Source organism: Dermacentor albipictus, unplaced genomic scaffold (genome assembly GCF_038994185.2).
Source record: "Dermacentor albipictus isolate Rhodes 1998 colony unplaced genomic scaffold, USDA_Dalb.pri_finalv2 scaffold_17, whole genome shotgun sequence".
NCBI classification, from domain to species: domain Eukaryota; kingdom Metazoa; phylum Arthropoda; class Arachnida; order Ixodida; family Ixodidae; genus Dermacentor; species Dermacentor albipictus.
In genome coordinates, this window is record NW_027225571.1 from 8,986,073 (window position 1) to 8,997,438 (window position 11,366).

Genomic DNA, 11,366 nt, shown 5'->3' on the forward strand with positions numbered 1-11,366 from the left:
CGGCTTCCTGCCGGCGCGCCGCCCGTTGCACGACCGACGAGCCGATCGACTGCATTGCGTCAGTGCGAACTCATCGAAAAATAATGTTGCGATTCCGCTCTGCACGGCGAACCGGCGTGGCCATGCTCGCATTCAGCGACAAAAATCGCCTCAAGAATCGTTCCTGGACCGATCCTCTCTACGGCAGGTAAATATCTTGCCGTTCGCGAGGGATACCGCCATCGGCCGGCAGCCTACAAACGGCGAGTTGTCGCGTCTGCTGCTCCGGCCGGACGCAAGCGTGTCGGTCAAAGTTCATTGCCAAGCACAAGCCCACTTTTTCATGCTTCTACGAGCGAGAAAACGACTGTTTCTTGTCCACTTTGAAGCTGTGAACGGAATCGTCACGACCCACTGTAGCACAAAATAAACAAAACGTTGGTTAGTTGTAGTGACAGTCAATGGAAAGCCTCACGCACTAGAAATAGATGCGATCATGTCGAGCGGTCTCGCCAATTCAAGGTGAGGGCACATAATCTCGTAAACACCACAGCTAGCGCTGTAGGAAGCGTGTATATGAGCGGTGATCATGAATTTGTGCTCAGTAGGCGTCAAAGAAGCCCGTAGGCCATCCACCATTGCAAGCAGACGGAGGTGCACGGACGGCGCGCTGATGGGCTCGTGTTCGCCAACTAAAGCGGGAGACACACGGTCCGATTCGGTGTCCGATCCGGCGTCCGACGCGCCTGAACGGCAGCCGGAATAGAGGTGTTTTGCCGTGCCGAAGCGCCGGATCGGACGTCCGGCGTGCGACAAACCGGGCAAATTTTCATTGTCCGATGTGTCCGACAACCGCACACTCCGCACCGTCGTTTGGCCGCAGCTGATGTGACGTTCTCTGACGTTCCCTCCACGGAGGCGGCGCTGGCAGGCCGGTTTCTCGCCGTCTTTTTTTTTTTTTCCCTTGCCTGCTGCAGTTTGTTGCCGACACGAAATAGTTACCAGTTCATTAAAGTTATCTCGAACATGTGCTTATGATGCAAAACAGGGCCTAGTACACTAGCACTAAGCTACCGTCGAAATCGGGAGCCGCGACGCGAGGGCCTTTCCGCGGACAAACAGCACACACCGATCTCTATGCACCGACCGTCCGAGCGAGGCTGCTCGCTTCGCTTGCACGTTTGCCCTTCGCAACGACTGCGTCGAGTAAACCAATTGTATTTGATTACGGGCTACCTAAGTGCACAGCGTTAATTGTTTTGGCAAAAATAAGCCCTCTTCATCGAGCTCGGGCTGAAACAAGCGCCGTCGGCCGCAGCGTCCGCCTAGCTATGCCTGCCGGCCGTATCGTGGCTGTTACCGGAGCCGTCAGTGGACAACGCGCCGTCGTGAAGTGTTCTGTCACTTGCAGGGGCATAATTTTATTGACAGTGTTCACGTAAAGCGAAGCAGTGTTGTGCAGAGTTTTTATATTGCGTTTCTCGACGTGAATCTGAACTCAAGCTGGGGGGGGGGGGAGGGGGAGGAGGGCTGGATCTGGGCGGAGCTTACGCGCCGCTCGACCGTTCGGATACACGCACGTTGGATCGGACGCCGAATCGTACCGTGTGTCCCCTGCTTAAAGCTCGCTCATGGTTCGGCGTTAGTCCCTGTATATTCTTTATAATTAAGGAAGCCTACCTAGGCACTGTAAACCCAACAATTGGGGCCTAAATGCCTGCCCTCCTCCCAGCTACAGTTTCGTTTGAGCGACAAAGTCTGATTTCGAAGGCCGTGCTTTTGCAAACTGCATGCGACTGAAGCGGTTGCGAATCTTGAAGGCGACATCCGCTTCGTTTTTTATATATATACAGTACATTTTCTTAAACTGCGTATAAAAAAGTGCATATTTATACAAAGTTAACACTTTTGGACCCAAGGAATTTGTTAAAGTGTCCCTACTGATTGTTGTTAGGAAAAAAACACGTAATTTTTTCATTTACGACACATTTTTCTAAAAACCGCAGAGTGGCGCCACTGCAGTATTTGTTTGGTCGACATACCACGTTGGCTGTCAGAAATGCACACTGCAGTAAGGCGGTATTTGAGTTATATTTTAGAAGTGCCTAGACAAAATGTGCTCCTTGTCGTGTGCAGTAACCATCGCAAACCCTCCGGACTCGTGTAACGCCGTTAGTTCGCCGTGTGTTTCGTGCGATCTACCAGTGTCGACAGTGAGTGTCTTACTACAGCGCCCGTCCGAGAGCTGCCTTTGTTCTGCCCACGCTCCCGTGAAAAGTCTGGTACTGGAGCTTCGAATCGTAGTGTATGGAAGGCTGTTGAAGGTTGTGCTTTTGTGGAGCTGGAGTTCATCGGAAGTTCTACAGTGCTTGCGCCAGAAAGACGCCGGTGCCTCGGTACCTTTGAGACGAAGGAGCGTTGGCCAAGTCTTTTTGAAAGGTAAGCAAGTTTGGCCCTTGCGCGCATTCTTGAACTTATGATTTACGTAATGAACGTTGTGTACTAGCTAGAGCAAAGCGCTTTCTGATCGTAGGTTGGCCGTCTTGCTGTGCACATTTAGCAAGCAATTTCACGAAGGCTTCCTCTGATATTACAGCGTACTTGCATTCTGCTGTAAAATATATGCTACCCGCCTTGATTGCTATGCCTGAATGGGCACACAATTATGAAAACACTGAAAGTTGCTGTTCGTTCGGTAGTTTTCTGGCAAGAAGTTATTCGTTATATATGCATTCCCGCAAGTACAGTACATGTGTAATGTATCCGTCGATGTATCATGGGCTTCGCGCGTTGGCACACGATTCCTATGTTTGACGCTTAAGCGGATAGAAGCTTGTATGAAGATTTTTGTATGTATACAGTTTGGTTTGGAGGACCACGTCGCGAGAACCTGTGTATTGTTTATGTTATTGAGTGTCTTCGCGTATTTGTCTTCTATGTTGCAAAACCGACATACAAGTTTATTTTTAATCGAGACATTTCAGACACCGGCCTTTAAGTAAGACATAGACCAACCAATTCTTACGAACGGGATGCCAGCTCTTGCAATCGTAGGTTATACGGGAGTGCGTAATAAAGTAAGGACTGCGATTTTGTAGCGATACTTACCCCTCGATTCTATACCACTCTTGTCGCCCACCGCAAACGACCGGCTGTTCCAGTACGTAGCACGGGCCGGGGCGGCGGTCAGACCACTAACGAAAAGGAATAGCATCGCTACAAAATCGCGATCTAGCTTTCAGAATGCTTTTCATGTGCTCAATAGTTTTGTTTAATCCAATGCGCCACATTTTACTGCATATATGAGTTTTGTTTTTGATTGTCCTGGTAGCCTGTTGTTGCTGATTTCGTTCCTTCCTGAAACTTCACTTGTTACAAAATATCAGTGTAACCTCCTTAGATATAACAAAGAGACATTTGTGCAACCAGGCGCAAATTCATGCAGCTGGCTATGTGAGACTCTTTGCAATTCCACATGACACTGGTAAATCACAAATTCCCAGGTTCACAGCACAATAAATTAAACATTTCTTACTTTTGAAGGCTATGCGGATTCTGGAGGCATCCCTACATCGAGCAGGAACCTGCTGCACTGCTGGAAGCTGGACAGCACGACAATAAAGCACGTGATCTGTGTGCTTTCTCAAAGGTGCGTACAAAACTGGCGCTGCCTTTCGAGTTGTAGGATACATTTGTGTTATATGCAATCATTTTACTGTATTGCCATTTTCAGGATTTCTAGTGGCTGATCACGAATTTTATGTTTTGGTGGAGTGCCCTCAGTTTAATGAATTTACCTAAAGTAGCCTCCTCTGAGTTAAATATAATTGGGCGCTTGAGTAATTATGCCTTATATACTCCATTTAGACTATATTAATCTAGCCAAAATGCCTTCTTAAGAACCATGAATTCAGATTTCGTGCCTTGAATAAGGTGCTCTAGAGTGTCTAGAAAAATGCGTTGTACCACCTAAAGACATCGTTTACGCAAAAGTGCCTTAAGCAATGCTTTCGCACAAAAGTTGCATCATCAAGAGTTTCAGAGAAGCCTGTGTGGTCGGTATGAAACATGACAAAGACAGACATAGACCAACCAAATACAACAATAAAAGCAATACATTTTGGCTTCCATATGGAAGGCTTGTTCACAATAAGACTAAAAAAAGTGGAAGTGCATATTTATTTAGGTAAGTTTTAGCATAAGATGGGCATGGGTTCCTTGGTTTCAGATAAAGGTGTGTCCTGTTGATTGCATCTCCAGGGAATCCGGGTACAGGCATGGCTTCCAATTTCTTTCCTGGCCGATTATGCTAGACACTATCCAGTCACTATTGTGTTTAGTCATTGCTGCATGCTCCACTCCAAGCATTTGATGCCACTCTTTTCTCATCCACATCGTTCTGATGTTGGCGTAGCCATTGCTTAAAGTTGCCCATTGCTCTAATGTAGATAGTATTCATATACACATGTTATGTTTCAAAGGTCAGAATTCATGTCAGTAAAATTTTTGATACGGTTTGTTACTGGGATGGCTACCTCGTTGGTTTAACATGGCTTATCACTGGGATTGCTCTCTTGTTTGTTCAGCTTCTTTTCGGGTTCTTATGGATTTGATTTTGTGCACAATGAGATGTTACACACACGCCTTGCATACACATGAAAAAAAGCTTTACAGCAGAGATAACATATATGCATGGGCATATATATGTGCCAATAAAATACTCGAGCCTCATTTCTGCCGACAGGAAAAGAAGTTATTTCTCCTCGAGGCCATGACTGCTTGCAATAATGAACCTTCAAGAAACGGTTTTCTTTAATCCGTATTTTTGATATCTAAATGCTTATGTGGCATGTACAAACTGCTTGTATCAATTTCTCATTGGGATGAGGGACCTAAATTTTAAATTTGAGTAATAATTGCAATAAATAACTCATTTCACCTGTCTTCTTATGACTCTAAAATTCTGTGCTTCTACCTTGCCAAACCTTTTATGAAATTAGTTTGATGAGGCCCAATATACAGGGCTTTCTAAATTGAAGGTATCAGTACCTATTAAAAACTGTGCTAAGAAAATGCTGCTTGTGTATGTGGTTTATTCATTTCTCAGACAAAAGCTTTACACCCAAGTGCAGTCAGGAAATCGAAAACAAGTGCGTCTTGTTCAATAGTTCTCGAGCACTTGTGCGTCACTATAGTCGGATACAAATTTAAAAAACAGGGGAGGCCCCGCCCAGATTAATGAAGCGCGACGTCCGATTGCCTCCGCGACTAAAATAATCCCGCTCAAAAAATCGTGCTTAGGAAACGCGCAATTCTCAGTATAAATAAAGACTTTGATGACTGGTTTAGTAGAGCTCTCATGTGCTACAGCACATGCCAGATCGCGACAGAAAAATAACCCCATGCCTTCCACAACGCTGCCCGTCGTCTGCTCTTTAGCTTCATTGCAAGTGGCAAAAGTAGAAAGAGCAACTCTGCATGGCATTTGTGCTTGTTTACATGTACACGGCCCATTTACTACTCCTGTTCCGAGCTTCAAATGAATCAGTTGCTACTGAACCAGTACTTATATAAAACAATGCATTTATCATAACCATTACAAACCCAAGATGCTCAGTGTCAGAGAAAGCACCGTGTTAAAGGTGAGGAGGGAGGTCACAGCTTCGCATATTTCAGGTGGCAAACTATCGACGCCCTCGCGAAAACGCCCACAAAATGTGGAGAAAAGAAGAAGCAGCACGAAGGACACATGTGCGCTGAGGTCGTGTGCACGATTTCTTTCACCACAACGAGATACCGACGATCGAGATCTCACTAACGAGTTCTCGAAGCGTATATTGTGTTATGTTTGTGCCCTGGGATTTGCCTGACGGAAGGCCAGTGCTATGGTTTGTCGACTGTGGAGGCAGCATTCATCCCCGCATGGTGCCTGCCTGCTTCGGACACGACTACGTGCACGGCGTCCACGACGGAAGCAGCCACCGAATCACGGACTGCTATTCGGCCCCTCCCCGTCCCGGCAGCAATGCAACCCCCCCCCCTTGTCCGGCGGCGCCCACACCACAAACGACTCCCGCTGTGTTTGGGACAGTTTCCAAAGGAGGGCTTTGTTTCGACCCGGTGCCTTGCAGTTGGTTCTCTTTGTCCTATGCGGGCCATAAAACTTGCCCGGCGCACCATTCTGACCGACCGCCAAATCGTCCTGACGCCGCAGCGCGGTTCAAGGAAGCGCCGGCCACTGAGAGCGGCGTTAGGACCCTGGAGGCTGCCCGGACCCTTTCTTTCACGACCTTGTTTCGTCCTTGGGGACTGTCTGGGGGATCTTTGGACGGAGGGGTGTTATTTAAGCAGCTTGCAGCTGCTCTGTTGGTCTCTGTCCTGATAACGACGACAACATGTAAACATTGTATAAAGAATTATTCGCAGAGAAAACTCTCCTCGTTTCTGACTCTGCGTGAAGCGAGGTCCAGATCTCCTGCCAGCCACACATACCTCGGCAAGCGCAACAATGGATCTCCCATCACTGAAGCCGTGTACTGTGTGTCAAGCACAGCAGCCAAGCATTCTCCCGTGACCTCTCAAATAAATAAGCAGTTAATTTGATGACATATTCCTTCTAATGGAAGCCCAATTCTGAAAAAGCAACGTCCTGCACAGATCATGCTCAATATAAGCGTTGGCATGGAAACGTGCCGAAATGCCGGAAAATCTGAATGCAAATGCAGTTATTAACTCTGAATAACTATGTGGGGCCCGAAATGCTCATTCGGGCAGCCACTGTCCAGCTTCACACGAAAAAGCAGTAGTCAACGTGAATGAAATTGACAGCCACTCTTAGCAGCCTGCACGCCAAAGCACATTGTGCTTTGTGTGCAGTTGTGCTGCCCCTACTGTTTTTTCCAGCCCATTGAGATGAATAATGCCAATGTCAGAAGGCCCAAAATACTCTTTTGGGCAGCCACTTATGAGCATGACGGGCCCTGTGATGAAATAACAGTCATCAGGGCACGCTTCAAAGGCACCTTTAGCAGTCTGCACGTCAAAGCCCAGTCAAGCCGTCACCACTGTTGGTGAAACGGCAGCAATCAATGCGAGAATGACAGCCACTGTTGGCAGCTTGCATGCAAACACACATCCATGTGGTGGCATTGTTTATTTTGGTTACCTGGCCTAGGCAAGTAATGCGAATAAGAGAACAATTATCAAACATCATTAGCTTAGTTAGGCCCAATATACTCAGTCGGGTAGCTATTAATAGCAGTAGTCGAGGGCACGCTTGAAAGGCACCATTAGCAGTCGGCACATCAAAGCGCAGTCAAGCCGTCGCCACTGTTGGTGAAATGGCAGCAATCAATGTGAGAATTACAGCCACTGTTGGCAGCTTGCATGCAAACACTAATTCATGTGGTGGCATTGTTTATTTTGGTTACCTGGCCCAGGCAAGCAATGCGAATAAGAGAACTATTATCAAACATCATTAGCTTAGTTAGGCCCAATATACCCAGGCGGGTAGCTATTAATAGCAGCAGTCAAGGGCACGCTTGAAAGGCACCATTAGCAGTCTGCACGTCAAATCACAGTCATACCGCAGCCATTGTTGTATTTGTTTATCTGACCGGGCAAGTAATGTAAGCACATGTAAGCCAATGTAAGCACAATTATTCACCCTGAATAGCTCTGTTAGCATTGTGCTAAAAATTGCTGAGTGAAGTTGAATGTGTTTTATTGAGGCAATTATTTAATTTACAAGCCATCGGCATGTCGATCAACGGCCAGGTTCAGACAATGTCATTTGTGAAGTAATAAATGGTGAAAGTTGCAAAAGCTCTCAGTGCACTACTTTGCTGGGCTCCATTCATTGAAAAATGTCTTTGCAACGGCGAATGCGTCAGACAGAAATCACACCCCACTGCACATTGTTATTCGTGCTGAAAATTTTCGCCATCATATGTGATAGGCAGCGAAACCGTTTGTTTACTAAGACTGAATGCATGAAAAATGCAACAGCATAGCAAGGTGTTTCACAATATGCAGCCTTTCATGTGCACTTCTGGCTAGCTGCCACATGCACTGACGCATAAACATGAACAGAGGTAAGAGGCAAAGTTACTGTGCAACCCACATGACGCTTTTAAAAAAATGTATCTCTAAACCTTTCTGTTTTGGTAGGCGATCAAAATTTGTTTTTAGCAAGTTGGTTAATCACATTGCAGCAACAACACAAGAAACAAGGACAGAAAACGCAGCGAGTAGGCAGATTGAGAAGACGAGGTAGACCAGTGAGAAAGGTTTTAATGAGATGGAAGAGACCAGTCCTGCAGTGTACAGAAGTTAGTGCTTTGAATGAGATTGGCTAATGAAAATGTGTAAGGACTTTGCTGAAAGAAAACTATCAAAAACAAATGCTAATATAAAATGAAAGGACAAATATGAGTAAGTGCAAACACGCATGGAAGCAGGAACGCTGGCAACACAACTTATGCGTGACTGTGCCACAGCACGCATTCTACAGCTTGCGTGCGCGGTGAGCACTGGTGGAAAGAAATCAATCGACGGTGCTATACACAACGCTCGAACACCGCCGTTAGACGCTCGGCTATCTCACTGTTGACAACGATCACTCACGCTAAGTTGACGGCGACAAATCTTTGCATTGGAGGCTTCTTTGTCAAATATTTTCTGTTGAGACGCTCGTAGGTTTGTTTCATGCGCGCACGCTTTTCTAATTTCTCCTCAGAATGGTTTTGCTCCATCACTTTACCCCGTCCGACGAAAAAATGCAGCGACACGGTACACGAACTCACCCGCCGCTGACAGCAGGCACCAGACTTTGGCAAACTTTTCTTGTCCTAACTTCACTCAGGAGCGAAATAAAAAAAGACATGAAACAAACAGGCAGGATGTGTGTTTGCAGCAGTCGCCGAGGCATCCTGTTTTCAGGCAAAGCGTAGCGCAGCATCAGCGATGCTCGCTGCAATGTTTCTTCGCCGGATCACGGCTTAGTATAAACGCACGCGGCACAGATGCCGCATTGTAAGCTCGCAGTAATATTTCCGGCATGATAGACAATGACAAACAGTTTGGGAATTCACTGTGACGATGCATTGACACGCACAGCTGACACGACTTGGCCCAGTTCGAAGCCCGGGCGGCCATCTTCGACGGCGGGCCACCGGCCGTCCGGCGCATGACGTCAGTCCAGAGTGCGCACCCATTAGTGGATGCTCATGTGCATCCGCCTCGGAGGAGTAAACGCCCCTGTTTTTCTAAAGTTGTATCCGACTATAATCGAGCACATCTTGACCCTTGGCCTAATACTAAATCGGGCTTGAAGCTTTCAGTGTGTGCTAATCGCTAGAACAGCACCAGATTTCATTCTGTGCCAAGGGGTGGAACGCATTTGCTTAGAGCTAGGCAGATGAATGTCTTTCTTTTGCATTGAAGTTCTCAATACTTTCTAGTCTTAGGTGAAAGTACACAGCTCAGCACAACGCATGTATGGTATACGTAAGGGTACTTTGTTCTTTAAACCGTATCAACAAGAAGCAGCTACTTCCGTTTTTGCAAACCTTACCTTATTTCCTAACCTTTCCTTGATCAAAAGTGTAGAAAATTAATCTGTGCTTGTTCTGTTGTTTCACAGGTAGACATCGGCGACGGTGTATATGGTGAAAAGGGCCTGCTGAAGAGGATGCTAACAACTCGGGCTTTCAGTTTGCGGGGGGCCTCCTTAAGGCTCCTTTTACAAAAGAAGAGGTTGAAGGGAGGCGCTACACATGGATGCGCAGCGATTGTTTGTGAGAGCGTCACTGGCCTGCCTTTTCGCTTTGTTCTGGATTTTCCACGTTATCTACTCGAAAAAGGCCCACAGGATTTTGACATTTATTGAGCACTGCTTTCTGGATTTTTGCTACACAAAGCCGCAGGTGAAAGCATTGGATTTAGTCAATTTTTACAAGAACTATTGCTAGGCAAAAAAATTTTCAGATGCATATCCTCAAGAAAGTTTCTGTCAAAATTATTTTGCCTAACAAAAGCACTCGTGGGTTCTGTGGCTGACAGGTTGCCCAAGCCATGTAGCACAGTGCTTGCTTTAAAGGGACACGAAAAAGAAAATTTATTTGAGCTTTATTAAATCATTCTTCTACAACACCGAAAAAACAACTCCCACCATGAGAATTGGCTTGATAAGCCAGATAACTTGCAAAAACGAAAACTGGTGTCGCCACCACCACCTTATAGTTCCTGCACCAGCTCGCTGTGATATGGAATTTGACGGTGTCTGTTCGGGTCTAGCTAATGTTCTACTGGCCAATATTGATGAATTCTGTTGTAAAGGTGTCAAAGAATATACTTAGTTGAAGTATGACTCCACACTGATGTGCGGGCACGGCATAAAACTTGAAAAATGAAAGTTAAATCTTCATTTTCTCTTCTAATAATCCTCTTATTGCCACAATGTTCATGAATACAGTTCTGAAAGATTGTTTTATCAGTATAAAATGATTTACTGTTTCACTTTAGTATTTCTGTAATGGACCTTCAGCAACAAAATGTGTGTTAGTATTCCACAGGTATTCTCAGCGGGGGCAAAAGCACCAGCAGCATGCTCAATGATTCTGTACCAACTGATAACTTGAAGGATGTCCTGTGCCACTAGGGTTAGGCCAACGTGGCTCTGTGTTAATCACAAGTGTATTATGCAAAACTTAATGGCCCAGAAATTGGTAATTCAGGAGGGAGTTGAATTAGCAATTTTTTTTTCTTTATCATGGACGTCTCACATTACACATTGTCACAACGCATTCACTTTAAAGTAACTGGAGAATAAGGTGGTTTGGTATTCAGACATGCCTTCTCTGTGTAAACAGTGTTAGATGAGCAATACAAAGATACACCATAGATGCTGACTGGCAACATGAAGGGGTTTGAGGGCAGCTACAAATATACATCCTTGTAGTCGTACCTATAGCACCATGTTCAATTTGTCACACAAGCATATGGCATCCATCACAACTGCATGCCTAGAAACGGACAAGGGCAACACGCTCAATTCCCTTTTAGTCTATCTAAGAAGCACTACAATTTTTAGGCAACGAAATTGAAATCTGGCTTGTACCCATAAGTACTACTGCAATACAGTTGTGCAACGTGTTCCTCTTGTGTGGAAAACGGGCTGCATATGTTTTCTTTGAGCACAAGGGGGAGTGGTATCAGTTAGAGCCCCTCCATCCACCTGCCACTGCCGCTTTCTTAAGTAGCGACAACCTTTGTTGTGCGCCGCCTTTTCCCCTCACACCAAATCCGGTTCCAGCATTTCCAGTTTAAAAGTTTCCGGTTCCGGCGTTACCGCTTCCCGAAGTTGTGCTGCGGGAATTTCCGCTTTG

General features: G+C 46.0%; 1 long non-coding RNA gene across 1 annotated transcript; it reads left to right on the forward strand.

Moving 5' to 3' along the window:
* Positions 1-2,003: 2,003 nt before the first annotated feature.
* LOC139052026 (uncharacterized) lies at positions 2,004-9,659 on the forward strand. Its single transcript, XR_011509661.1, has 3 exons — positions 2,004-2,418; positions 3,523-3,628; positions 9,623-9,659. It is a non-coding gene; the product is annotated as an uncharacterized lncRNA (long non-coding RNA).
* The last annotated feature ends 1,707 nt before the right edge of the window (positions 9,660-11,366 follow it).